This window comes from Nomascus leucogenys, chromosome 18 (assembly GCF_006542625.1).
Source record: "Nomascus leucogenys isolate Asia chromosome 18, Asia_NLE_v1, whole genome shotgun sequence".
In the NCBI taxonomy this organism is placed as follows: Eukaryota; Metazoa; Chordata; class Mammalia; order Primates; family Hylobatidae; genus Nomascus; species Nomascus leucogenys.
Window position 1 is genome coordinate 56,139,717 of NC_044398.1, and position 12,572 is coordinate 56,152,288.

The 12,572-nt window shown below is 38.9% G+C and overlaps 1 non-coding gene across 1 annotated transcript; it reads left to right on the plus strand.

Annotated features, from left to right (window-relative positions):
- Window positions 1–406: 406 nt before the first annotated feature.
- On the plus strand, window positions 407–508 carry LOC115831331. Its single transcript, XR_004026852.1, has one exon. It is a non-coding gene; the product is annotated as a U6 spliceosomal RNA (small nuclear RNA).
- The last annotated feature ends 12,064 nt before the right edge of the window (window positions 509–12,572 follow it).

Sequence of the window (12,572 nt, forward strand, 5' to 3'; positions counted from 1 at the left end):
GTGGGAAGGGGGTGAGGGATAAAAGACCACAAATTGGGTTCAATGTATACTGCTTAAGAGATGGGCACACCAAAATCTCACAAATCACCACCAAAGAATTAACTCATGTAACCAAACACCACCTGTTCCCTAAAAACCTGTGGAAGTACAAAATTTGATAAATAAATAAATAAATAAACAATTTCCCATTCAAAATAAAAACAATTACAGTGGCTGTGGGCTAAGATTCCTCCTTAATTTTTCCCTACCAGGCCTAGGAAATAGGTAGGTACTAGGCTAGAAAGCAGAAGTCTGGAATGCTAAAATAATTACGGGGCAGGCCGTGGGCCTTATCCAGGGAATCCAGCAGGACTTGAGTGTTGGAAGTCCAGACAGGCATTTCATTCCTTCATGTAGCAATGATGCAGTGCTCGCCTTGGCAGCACATATACTAAAATGGGAACAATACGGAGAAGATGAGCATGACCCCTAAAAAGTAAAAAATAAACCAATAATGATGCACTAATTGGGTACGTGTAGCAGGTGCTTTTCCAGACAGTTGGGATATATTGGTGGAACAGACAAAGATCCTTGTCTTTGTGGAACATACGTTCTGAAGCAATTAATCATAAATATGATAATGGGGTAAATTCTACAGTGTGTTCAAAGCTGAGAAATGCTATAGGAAAAAAAAATGAAATAGAAAGACAGGGATCAAGAATGCCACGGAGGCAAGTGGAATGTGGGTTTCAAGTTTTAAATAGGTGGTCAGGTTTTATTTCAATGGTGCCACTTGAAAAAAAGACTGGAAGAGCATGAGGGCCTTAGCCAGTTAGGTGTCTAAGGCAGCGCATTCCAGGAGAAGGGGATGGTTGTAATACAAATGTCAGAGGCAGGAGCGCATCTGGCAGGCTGGCGAGAGGAGGGAGGTGGGTTGGCTGTACCAGAGGCAAACAAGGTAGAGAGGAAAGGAGCTGACATCAGAGCCGTAAAGGGTGGAGGTTGTAGTTACTGTGGACCATCATAGGAGCCTTGGCTTTTACCCTGAGCGAGATGGGAGCCATTGGGGTTTTGAGGGCTTTGTATATTGAATTAAGACTTGCATACATCAGTTGAGGGAAGAGAATTTTAGGTGATTACTGTTCAGGTCAACAGTTCTGTTTCTGCATGCTGCTATCTGTGAGGAATGCTTTGCAATGAGTTGGGTTTTTTTTATTGTGATTTCATTTTTTTCATAAAAATTAAGTGGGGGCCCTAATGCAATTGAGACAAAGCTGGAAATCATTATATCTGTGATTCTTAACCCTGGTCATAAATTAGAATCCTATGGAGAGCTTTTACAGCCTATGAATGCCAGCACTCATGCCCAGTGATTCTGATTTAAATGGCCCAGGAAAGAGCCTGGGAATCTACATTTAAAATAAAACCAAAGCAAATAGAGCAAAGAAAAAGACTTTCTAGGTGATTTTAATGTGCCACCAAGATCGGCCAATTCTGCATTAGATGCTTTGAAGGTAAAAATCTTTAGCTCATTGGACTAAAACTAACAGATCCTCTATTTTGATTAAAAACAACAAAATTTCAAAAATATGCATGAAATCCTCAAACACTGCCATGAGATAGCATGCCTAAAAGGAATGATGTAGTCAGAGATTTTAGAATATTTTCATTGTAAATGAAGCCTCTACTTAACAACATGTCAGCCTGTAGGAATTTCCTTCACTTTATTTTGCTTAGAGTTTTGAAGAGTAGTTTTTAAGAGTGGGGATATGGGAGTCTATGAAAATGTACTTCTCTTTGATGGTGACTGAGCCCATGTGCACGGTGAACTGGATGTCCCTAAATGCATGACTGGCTCTGCAGTGTCCTTTCTGCTCAGCAACAAACTCCACTTTGGGGCACAGGCCTCCTTGCCCAGTCTGTAGAAATGAGGCAGCCACTCACCTGAACAAGCGTTTAAATTAGCCACATTAAAATGAAAAGCATAAAACATAAAACATAAGGATAAAACATAAAAACACTCCTGGCGCCCAAGGAACAATGCTGCATGCGCAAGGGTAAAGGAAAAAGCAAAATAGTTGATAAAGAGAAGGAGGGCTAAGAACTGGAATTTCTATGTAGCTCTCTGCTTTCCTGTCTTTTTGGACGACAGGTAAGAGGAAGCCTGCCTGTTACCCTCAAAGATGTTGCATCGTAGCAAGTAAAATCACCTTTGATCATTTCAAAGTGGGGTATGCATCTTTTAAATCATTATTGTCATCACAGCTTTATATTCATGATCTTATGCCATTCTCACAATCCTGACATTTAGATGTTATATTCACCCCCTTTTACATAGAGAGAAACCCAATTTTAGAAATCTGAGGAAACTTTCCTATTCTAACAACTGGTGCATTGCAATAGCTGGTTTTGAGCCCCTGCAGTCTGGCTTCAAGGCTGTAACACACAGCTACCCTGCTCTCCCCTACTCCATTGGAATAGAAATGCTGGATTCTATGCCCCAATGCAGCTCCTGTAACTGCTGAATAAATAGGATGGAGACTGTGGCCAATTTGCTCAATATTTTCTCCAAATAAAATATTCTTAGAATGTACATATCTATTATTCATTCTGCAAATGAGTATAGGCACTCCTATATTTCTCCTGGCATTAAATGACTTAGATGGCATTTATTGTGCTATGACATCAAAAATAAAATATTTTGTGAACATCACAAGGTAAATCTCGTCTTCTTCCTTGAAAACTGCTGTCTGCCTACTCATTTTGACTTGATTTCATCACTGCCTTCAAAATGTGGCAGCCAAAATTCTACCAATGTTAGAGTGAGGAAAAGTCCATTCTCAAAAAGCCAGATTACCCAGATGGAACAGAGAAATCTGTTACCGGCCTCCAAATAACAACAGTGTGTAATTAGCAGCTGCTAAAAAAATAGAAGTCAATTGAACAAAAATATGGTATGATCCACATTCATTTATTAAATACCTTATGTTTCCAAACACTGCTTTTCACAGTGGCTGAATAGTCTTCTTGGGGGCATTTCAGCATGTGTCCCTGGGCACCAAACACAGGGAACTGACAGATTTTTTTTAAACTTCTAAAAGGAGCTATTACTACATCCAACAGCCAGGCACAGACTTGCCTCTTTTACATCTGCAGGATGAAAAAATACATTTGTCAAAAGAAGCCTTCAAGTAGGCTGCCATTATCAAAGACGTCAGCAGCCCATCTCCCTAGGAGACAGCGAAACCCCGCATTTATCTAAATTATCTCAGTAATATGACAGAGTGATTGCTCACTAATGGTCAGTAACAGTTTTCTTTGTCATTTTCCTAGTCATTACTTCCTCGGAATGAACTCCAGAATAAACTGCTTGCAGTCCGTGACTAGAATGCTAATTTCCTCCTTACATTTGTGACTATTTCTCTTAAACATACGAACATGGCTATCATATTTCTGACATTTTCATTTTGTGAAAAAGAACACCCTGCCTTAGAAAATTTGATGAACACAGAGATACTTTACATGCAAAAAAACAAAAACAAAAACAAAAACCAACAACAATACTGTTAACATTCCCTCCCACGTGAATTCTTTCAACTGACAAAGCTTGTAGTGAGTGACTGCAAGCTCAGAAAAGGCCAGAGGAGGTTATTTGCAGGTGTGGGCTCTGTTTTTGTGGCTTTATCAAACTATGCCTCACGTTTTCATTTCTCAAACCATCCTCCTTTGAAGATACCAGTGATACAGTCGAACCAAGTGCCCTTGACAGCAGATTCTGTGAATATTTTGCTGCAACAGCATGAGTCTCCAAACCCTTGGTCCTTTCTGAGAGGGAAGGAGGAAGTGGCCAACTGTTTGTTGTACATGATTTTCTGCCCAATAAAAGCCAGATTGGACTTTATAAAAACTAAAAAGCCCAAAGCCAAAAGGAAAATGGTGAGAAAGCAGAACTTTTTCTTTCAATAAATAGAGCTGGGGAAGTTGTTAAAAAAAAAAAAAAAAAGTGAAGTTTAAAAAATGTTGAAGAAAGACCTGTACCGGGAAACTAGGTCACAGTAGTGCAAGGTGGTCACTTGGCTGGGCAGTCCAAATACAGGAGCCAAAACAATCAGCTGAGGATTCAGAATGGCAGCTACAGTGGCCATTACAGTCAGGAAAAGCCGGGTCAGCTGTGCTCCTATCCTGTGCAGAACTTCCACCTTACAAAAGATGAAATGAAGTAAATGCAGACACTATGGAAATAAATGTATGAGAATATCACTGTCCATTCATTCATGTGCAAAAGGAGTCGTGAACAATTCAGTAGTCTCCTTTGCATCCCAGTGCAATCTCAACTGCATTGTTTCTCTAGCAATTTTGACCATGTTGTTTATTCGTTTAAAAACCAACCATATGACTCATATTTTCTGGGACAGTCCTGACTTAAAGGAATTTGTTCCATTTCTACTTGGAAGTACATGCGTGCTTATTGGAATTAGTATACTGATTATGGGGTTGGGAAAATATGACCACTAAACAAGCACACATCAGACCTACACTGAGTTCCAGTATAGATATACTCCCTGTCATCCACTGTAATCTTTCCCTATTTGACCTGGTGCATGTGATCAGTCACACCTTACTCCCCAGAGTACCCATATGTCCAAGTGACAGTTAGAACTGGCAGCCTACATGCCCTACAGGCATTTCAAAGGTATCTTATCAGAATACTAAGCTCGACATTTTCCCTTTCTAACTTGTGGTTTAATCTAGTAAGTTTCATAAACCAGAACACTGTGGTTATCCTAAAATTTATCTTCTCCTTCACTTCCAAGCCAAATCCAATTCTACTTTTGTTTGCGCTCCAGAATACATTTGCACCTCTGTAGGCCTAACACTACTGCGTATCAGTCTCTCCCATCCATTGCTTGAACTAGTGCAGCAAACTTCTTTTTTTTTTTTTTTTTTTTTTTTTGAGACAGAGTCTTGCTTTGTTGCCCAGGCTGGAGCGTAGTGGTGTGATTATAACTCACTGTAGCCTTGAACTCTTAGACTCAAGAGATCCTCCTGCCTCAGCCTCCTGAGTAGCTGGGAATACAGGCATGCATCACCATGCCCAGTTAATTTTGTTAGAAGATTTTCTTGTGGAGATAAGGTCTTGCCATGTTGCTCAGGCTGATCTCAAACTCCTGGGCTCAAGCGATCCTCCCACCTTGGCCTCCCAAAGAGCTGGGATTGCAGGCATGAGCCACTGAGCCTGGCCCCAACTAGCTCTTAATTGGTCTCTCCATTTCTAGCTTCTTCGTTTCCAGGCCATTTTCCAAACTGCTTTCACTTTCTTTCTTAATTAAAAAAAATCTTGTCTATTCTCCTAATTTAAAATACAAAATGGTCCCCCAAATTCTTCAAATCATGGCATCCGATTTAACCCTAATTCAGTCTCTGCCACTCAGTCTCTAAACCCCACTCCAAACATGTTATGATCCCATCAAAACTGGGCTTTATGTGGCCACTTTCATCAACATCGCATTGTCCTTCCCTCCATGTTTACACATCTTTTGAAACCAACCTTAAATCCCATCTTCCTTCTTTAAATTTCATTCCATCCCTTAAGTAAATTAACCCTACTTCACACTTTCTCTATTTGATTTTTCTTTTCTCTATGCTTTCCTAGCTCAGTTTCGATGTCTAATATAGGACTTAACACACTGAATTGTAGTTGCTGTTTTATATGTTTGGTCTCCTTTCCAATCTATCAGCCCCTGGAGGGCAGATGCTGTTATCCATTCACCTGTGTGTCCAAGTACCTGGCATATAACAAACCCTTAATGCATACATGCTGAATTGAATGACTATAGATGGTCATATTTGACATTCTAACATCTATATTATTAAAAAACAAGGCATAAATTTTAAAAAATACTACTTTTCTCATGCAATAGTACTTCAAATCCTAAGATGACTTCTGTGTTAATGGTAATAACCTATCTTTTGTCTGTGCCCATATGAACGTGCCTAACCTTGTCTGATCTTGGAAGCTAAGCAGGGTCTGGCCCGCTTAGTACTTGGATGGGAGACCAACTAGCAGGTGCTGTAGTCTTTAAAAGAAAACAAGATGCTGTCATCTTTAAAAGAAAACAAAGCCCCATCTTGTGTCTAGCAGCCAAATGTTGTCTGGTTTAATCACTCAAATAGCAGAAATCCCATGTTCAGGGTAAAAGTTTTTGAATAGCAGAATCATGGTTAAGGAAAGAAAAATAACACTGTGGTTTGCTGGGCTGTGCACAGCAAGCCTGTGGACTGCAACTAGTGTGAGGTGGGGGTTGGGGGATTTAGAAACATAGGAACAATATTCCAGTCCATAGGCACTTCTCAGACTTCATGCTATCCTTTTAAAATATTCTTTCCCTACCAGATATTTTTCCTGGAATCTAGAGTCCCTTTGATGTTAGTTTGAATGTTGTATAAAATTTGGAGATGATTTGCTAAGAACTGTCGTATAATTCCTCTCCTGACGAAGGAGAGTTCTTGGCCATGTCAGCATCCATAAACTTTGTTTTGAGAAGAGGCAGAGGTATCTCATTTCAGAAGAGGGGGCTGAGGATATTGAACATTAAACTGTACTGAATCAGTAAACTTGAGGTCACAATATAAAGCCAAAAGCTGAACCTCTGAAAAGCATAAGCCCCAGTATAACACAAACAGTTATACTTACCCCAGTGGGCCTTGACAGCATTGCTGTATTATCACTCAGTACAAAGGCTGATGTTTAGAATGTTGATATTGGGCCTGGCATGATGGCTCCTGCCTATAATCCCAGCACTTCGGGAGGCCAAGGCTGTTGGATCACTTGAGCCCAAGAGTAGAGATCAGCCTGAGCAACGTGGCAAAACTCTGTCTCTACAAAAAAAAAAAAAATACAAAAATTAGCCTGGCATGGTGGCCTACCCCTGTAGTCCCAGCTACTCAGGAGCCTGAGGTGGAAGGATTGCTTGAGCCCAGAGTTTGAGGCTGTGGTGAGCCATGATCATACTGCTGCACTCCAGCCTGGGTGACAAAATGAGACTCCATCTCTAAAAAAAGAATGAGAATGTTGACAATGAGTCATCAATGAAAGGTTAAATTATGCTCAGTTCATCTATTTATGAAGTCAGATGAATATAGAATATGTTTCAGGAGGAATTCCTCTCAAACAGCATAATTTTAAGGATCTTGTGTTTCAGAGAGTAAAATTCCATTGCCTGGTGATTTGCTTTTTGACAATTAGCTCTTTTCCTACCCATGCAAAGTCAGCTGAAGTATTTATCACACCAATAGACTAACTCCATGACAGTGATACATCTGAAATGTATTTTTAGGTGTAAATGGTTTTAAAGAGCATTTTGTACCCTTGTGAGAGATAAACAGCTGATATGAACTATCATATATACTCAAAAACAAACTCTGAAAAAAAATAAAACATTTAAGATAATTCCATGGTTTGCAGCTTTTGATTTTGCCTTATTACAACTAGTACTCTGTTTATTTCTTTGCCTTCCATCTAAAATGAATGGTAAGTTATTTGAAGCACGATTGTGTCTAGCTCATCTTCCATCTTATGCAGTACCTAAAGGAAATGGCTAACCCTATTAACATTATCAACATTAGCATTGATAAGGGACCACTAGCATGAAACTCTGGCCTGGTCATCATAGACAGATTCTAAGTTGAAGACCAAGAAGTTATCTCTCTAACTGGATTACCAGGTGTCACAAATAGCTGAGTCCTTCATGCTTCATGAGATACAAGAGGAGGAACCGAGTTTGAGTTCAGACATGACTGAAGACCTACAGAATCTCAGTTTGCATTTAATAGGGTAGTTGTAACTGATAGTCACTTTTAGTATCAATACAATTTTTGTGTTAAATTTCCAAGTATCTTAAAATAACATCCATTAAATAAAGATGTCCTTCTCTCACTAGGGTGTATCTAGAGAAAACTGATTGAGATGGCAAAGTCATGAAACCAAGCTACAAAGGGAAGTATTTTAGCCAGAAGAAAAAATAAATCCAAATGCCATGATATTTGAAGAACTATTAAATGCAAAAAAACAGCAAAATGTTTCTTTTTGTTATTTAAGCTGGTTAAAGTAGAATCAGTAAGTGAACCACATTACAGAAGGGCAGAGAAATGTGTGTGTGTGTGTGTGTGTGCGTGTATGTGTGTGTGTGTGTGTGTGAGAGAGAGAGAAACTAAGCAGGAAAATAAAAAGAGAGAGGAGAGATTGAGAAAGATAGTCATATTTTCAGACTTTCTGTGATTCTTCCAGTTAGTGGGATATAATTTTTGATAACATCGAAGGTCCTTTCCAACTCCAGATTCCATGATTCCATGTCTGGAAGTTTATTTTACTTAGAAGGGAGTGAATGATTGGCAGAAATAATGACTCAGCTTCAGATGGAATCTTATTAGCAATTTTTTTGTTGTTGTTGTCATAGCTTTTCAACCTCCAGCTCCTTAAAAAAATATTCAGTGGAAACACATAGACAATTAAGTCTCCTTGAATGTCCCTCAATCAAACAGCATCGGTAGTCTATGCTACCCCACAGACACAAGTCTTGTATTTCCCTACAGACTTCACTGCAGAGAGTATGTTGGCTGACTGCTACATACACACAAATTCATTCAAACACCAGTGACACAATCTGGATCTTGCAGACAGTACAGATTCATATCACCTTCTGTGCTGCATGTCTGTGCTTCCAGATTTCATTGCACTGTTGCCTGCATCTGTTATTGAAGAAACAGCTTGGTTTAAATGTCTGCCTGTTGTACAGAGAAACATTCCCTAGGATTTGAGCTGACAGTGATTTCACCAGCTTGGAGAATGAGAGTACGAATGATGGGTTACTCTTGGAATATAAATCATGGCTTGGAGATTAGGAATCTATTTAGTTTAGTATGAGCTACGAGTCTCCCTTGTGAGAGAATCCTACCATTCCAGTGATATCCAACCCCTACAGGCAACAATGTTGCATCTCCATCAGAAGGCACTGGGTAGAACATGGGGCAGTGTGGCATGCCTGGAATCTGCCTGCAATTTCTTGCTCCTAGTCCCATAATTTCTATGTAACACTGACGTTATTCTTCCCTTTGTTTTAAAGATTTGGAGGTCAGAAACCTTTGTATGGTAAAATAGACCCCATATATGTAGACATCCAGATCCTATTTATCTATTTACTGTTATTCTGAGCAGAACAGGCAGTTTGTAAGAAGACTGCAATTCCACTATTATAGAATTGTCTTCGGCTGAGAGGGGATATAGAGTCAATAACATCAGCACTACACTCCCATAACTATCAGAGCCAAAAGACCTGCCTGTCATTATCCAAATAACCAAGTCTCAGTCTTTCTAAAACAGGCCTGTGTCCTGCATCAATACTTTACTCATTCATCAGCCACATTAGATAGTCTCCTAGGGTCATTTTTCTCTAGTGGTTTATGTTCTAATGGGAAAGGCAAGACTCCCTCCTCAAAGGAAGGCTCAATAGACTGCCCTGAATGGGTAAAAGACACATATCATATAGGAATAGAATAGGTAACAAGTATTGGGTGGTTTTATGGCATGGCATGACTGTGTTGATGATTTAGAATAGCACTGTATTTTCCCATTCTTCATAGAATAAAAAAAAAGTAGATGAACTATGTTGCAGTGACCTTTTTGGTTAATACAGAGTTTGTGGACTAGGGAATGAGAATGTTGAAATAACTACATAAAAAGTTAGATGCTTGTATGTCACAGAAAATGACAGGCCATTGTAACTCCTAGACATTAGAAATTTTAAGGAGCTAAATCATAGGGGAAAGCCGGGCGTGGTGGCTCACGCCAGTAATCCCAGCACTTTGGGAGGCAGAGGCGGGTGGATCACCTGAGGTCAGGAGTTTGAGACCAGCCTAGCTAACATGGTGAAACCCCGTTTCTACTAAAAATTCAAAAAATTAGCGACGCATGGTGGTGCGCGCCTGTAATCCCAGCTACTTGGGAGGCTGAGGCAGGAGAATGACTTGAACCTGGGAGGCAGAGGTTGCAATGAGCTGAGATCGTGCCATTTTACTCCAACTGGGGCAACAAGAGCAAAACTCTGGCTCAAAACAAACAAACAAACAAATTATAGAGGAAGTGATTGTAGAATTGTCTCAGATCTATAAATATATCATACAATATGTAAACCTGCTTTTAACCTGTGAGTAAATGAAATTGCATTCTAATACCTTTCTACTGCTTGTACGAGAGGTTTTCTTTTATTAATTGGAGTTAAAAAATACACACTTCAATAACATAGAGGGTAGGAAATCCTATGCCTTCCAAATTTTTTTTTTTGAGACGGAGTCTCGGTCTTTTGCCCAGGCTGGAGTGCAGTGGTGCTATCTCAGCTCACTGCAAGCTCCGCCTCCCAGGTTCACGCCATTCTCCTGCCTCAACCTCCCGAGTAGCTGGGACTACAGGTGCCCGCCACCACGCCCGGCTAATTTTTTGTATTTTTAGTACAGACGGGGTTTCACCGTGTTAGCCAGGATGGTCTCCATCTCCTGACCTCGTGATCCGCCTGTCTCAGCCTCCCAAAGTGCCAGGATTACAGGCGTGAGCCACCGCGCCCTGCCCAAAATTTTTAAAGTATCTCCTGCAGGAGCAAATTCTCCAGAATCACAAATGGTAAAATACCATTGATTCAATCGGGTTTAATCAATTCCTTGCTGTATTTCAGCTTATGGAGAACCTTGCAGAATTATTTAAAGAATTGCTTATTTCAATTCAAGTAAATTATTAAACTGAAGTTTCAACTCAATGTATAATACATATTTTATTTTCTATTTTATATCGCAAAATATTAAACACATACAGCTAATACATAAAACAGACACTTATAGACCCCCTCCACCAGGATTAAATTAATGTAAATATTTTGCCATGTTTTTTCACGTCCTTCATTTAAAGCAACAATATTTATACTCAAATCCCAATCGCCTCATGGGTCTCTTCTTTTCCAGAGGATATCCTTATTCTCTAGAAGTAAATATCATTTTCATATGAATATCATTTTATGCCTTTTTGCATATGCATATATCTTGCAAAAATAAAAGGAAAAAATAAACCTTCTGCTTTTACCCTGTGAATAAATGGTATTGCATTCGAATACGTTTCTCCTACTTGCCACTTCATTCATTCATTTTCAGATTTATTGATAAATTATTTTAGGTACCTAAAATACCATTCATATTCCTTGCTATTCAATGTCCCAGTTAAACGTTCCAGTACTCTAGGTCAGAATAAGCGAGCTTATCCACAGGCTGCCTGACTCCACCGTGTGTAAGAGCTGCTGGAGTGTGTCTGTGGGTGGCGCTGTCAGCTGCAGGGAAACATATCACTTCCTTCTGCAATCTTACATCTCCTAGTTTTCACAAGCCTTATCTGTAATTGCCTGGGGGATTGAGTGTGTTGGTCTTTCTGCTTTCCTTGTTAGTCAATTGCATTTTCACACTTTTTGCTCTTTAGTTGGGGTGGGCAGAATTGGGTAGGGTGGGGTTGCTTGTCCTTTTCTTATTGATGGGTAATTCTTTACATAGACCAGAAAACTCTCCTTTATCTTTCGAGGGTGCGGCTTATAACTTTCCCAGTTCACTGCTTGACCTTGAAACTTTCTTTAGGTGCCATTTGTCTAACAGACATTTTAAATTGTAATAAAGTCTGATTTATCAAGCTTTTACTTTGTGGTTTCTCCTTTTTTCTCTCTTATTACCTAAATCTTATTTTATTCCAATATTAAATTTGTTATTCTACGTTTCCCCCATAAAGCTTTAAAGTTTTTTTATCCAAATTTTGGTCCACCACTTGCTACTAATTCTATGGCCTTGGTTAAGTCACTTTGACCTCCTTACCTCAGTTTCCTCATTTGTAAAAGGGGATAGTAACAGTAGAGACCTCACAAGGTCATTGTAAGGAGCAACTGAATCAATGTATGTGAAGCACTTCAAAAGTCCCTGGAACATAATAAAGGCCACATAAGTGTTGGTTATTATTAATAACATTAGAAGCAATCGTATTACAAGAATTTAAGTAAACAGTAGTTAAAAAATTCTAAGTTCTGAGGTATGTTTAAAAGGAGCACAGGAATACTAAATAATTATAGACCATGTTAAAAATATTGATAGTATGATATGCAAAAAAAAAACCCACAAAATAAAATGGTAGTTATAAATTTTAAAATATCATAATTATAATACAAGTAAATTGAAAAAATAGTCTTTGGAAAAATATTATTAGCTTAGATAAAAAAATAAACAGATGCTAGCCAAATCCTCCTGACAAGTGATAATGGCTTAAAGTAAATGGATGGAAAAAGGTAAGTATGAAAATGCTAGCCTAAAGAAACTTGCCTAGAAATAGTTATATCAAGCAAAGTACAATTTAACCCAAAACGTGTTAATAAGGATAAATAGGGATACTACATAAAAATAAAAGGAAAATCTACCAAGAAGATATAACAATCATGAACATGATTACCCTAACCACTTAGCTTTAAAATATATAAAATAAATCCTGGCGATATTATTAGGAAGAAAATTAACAAAACTAT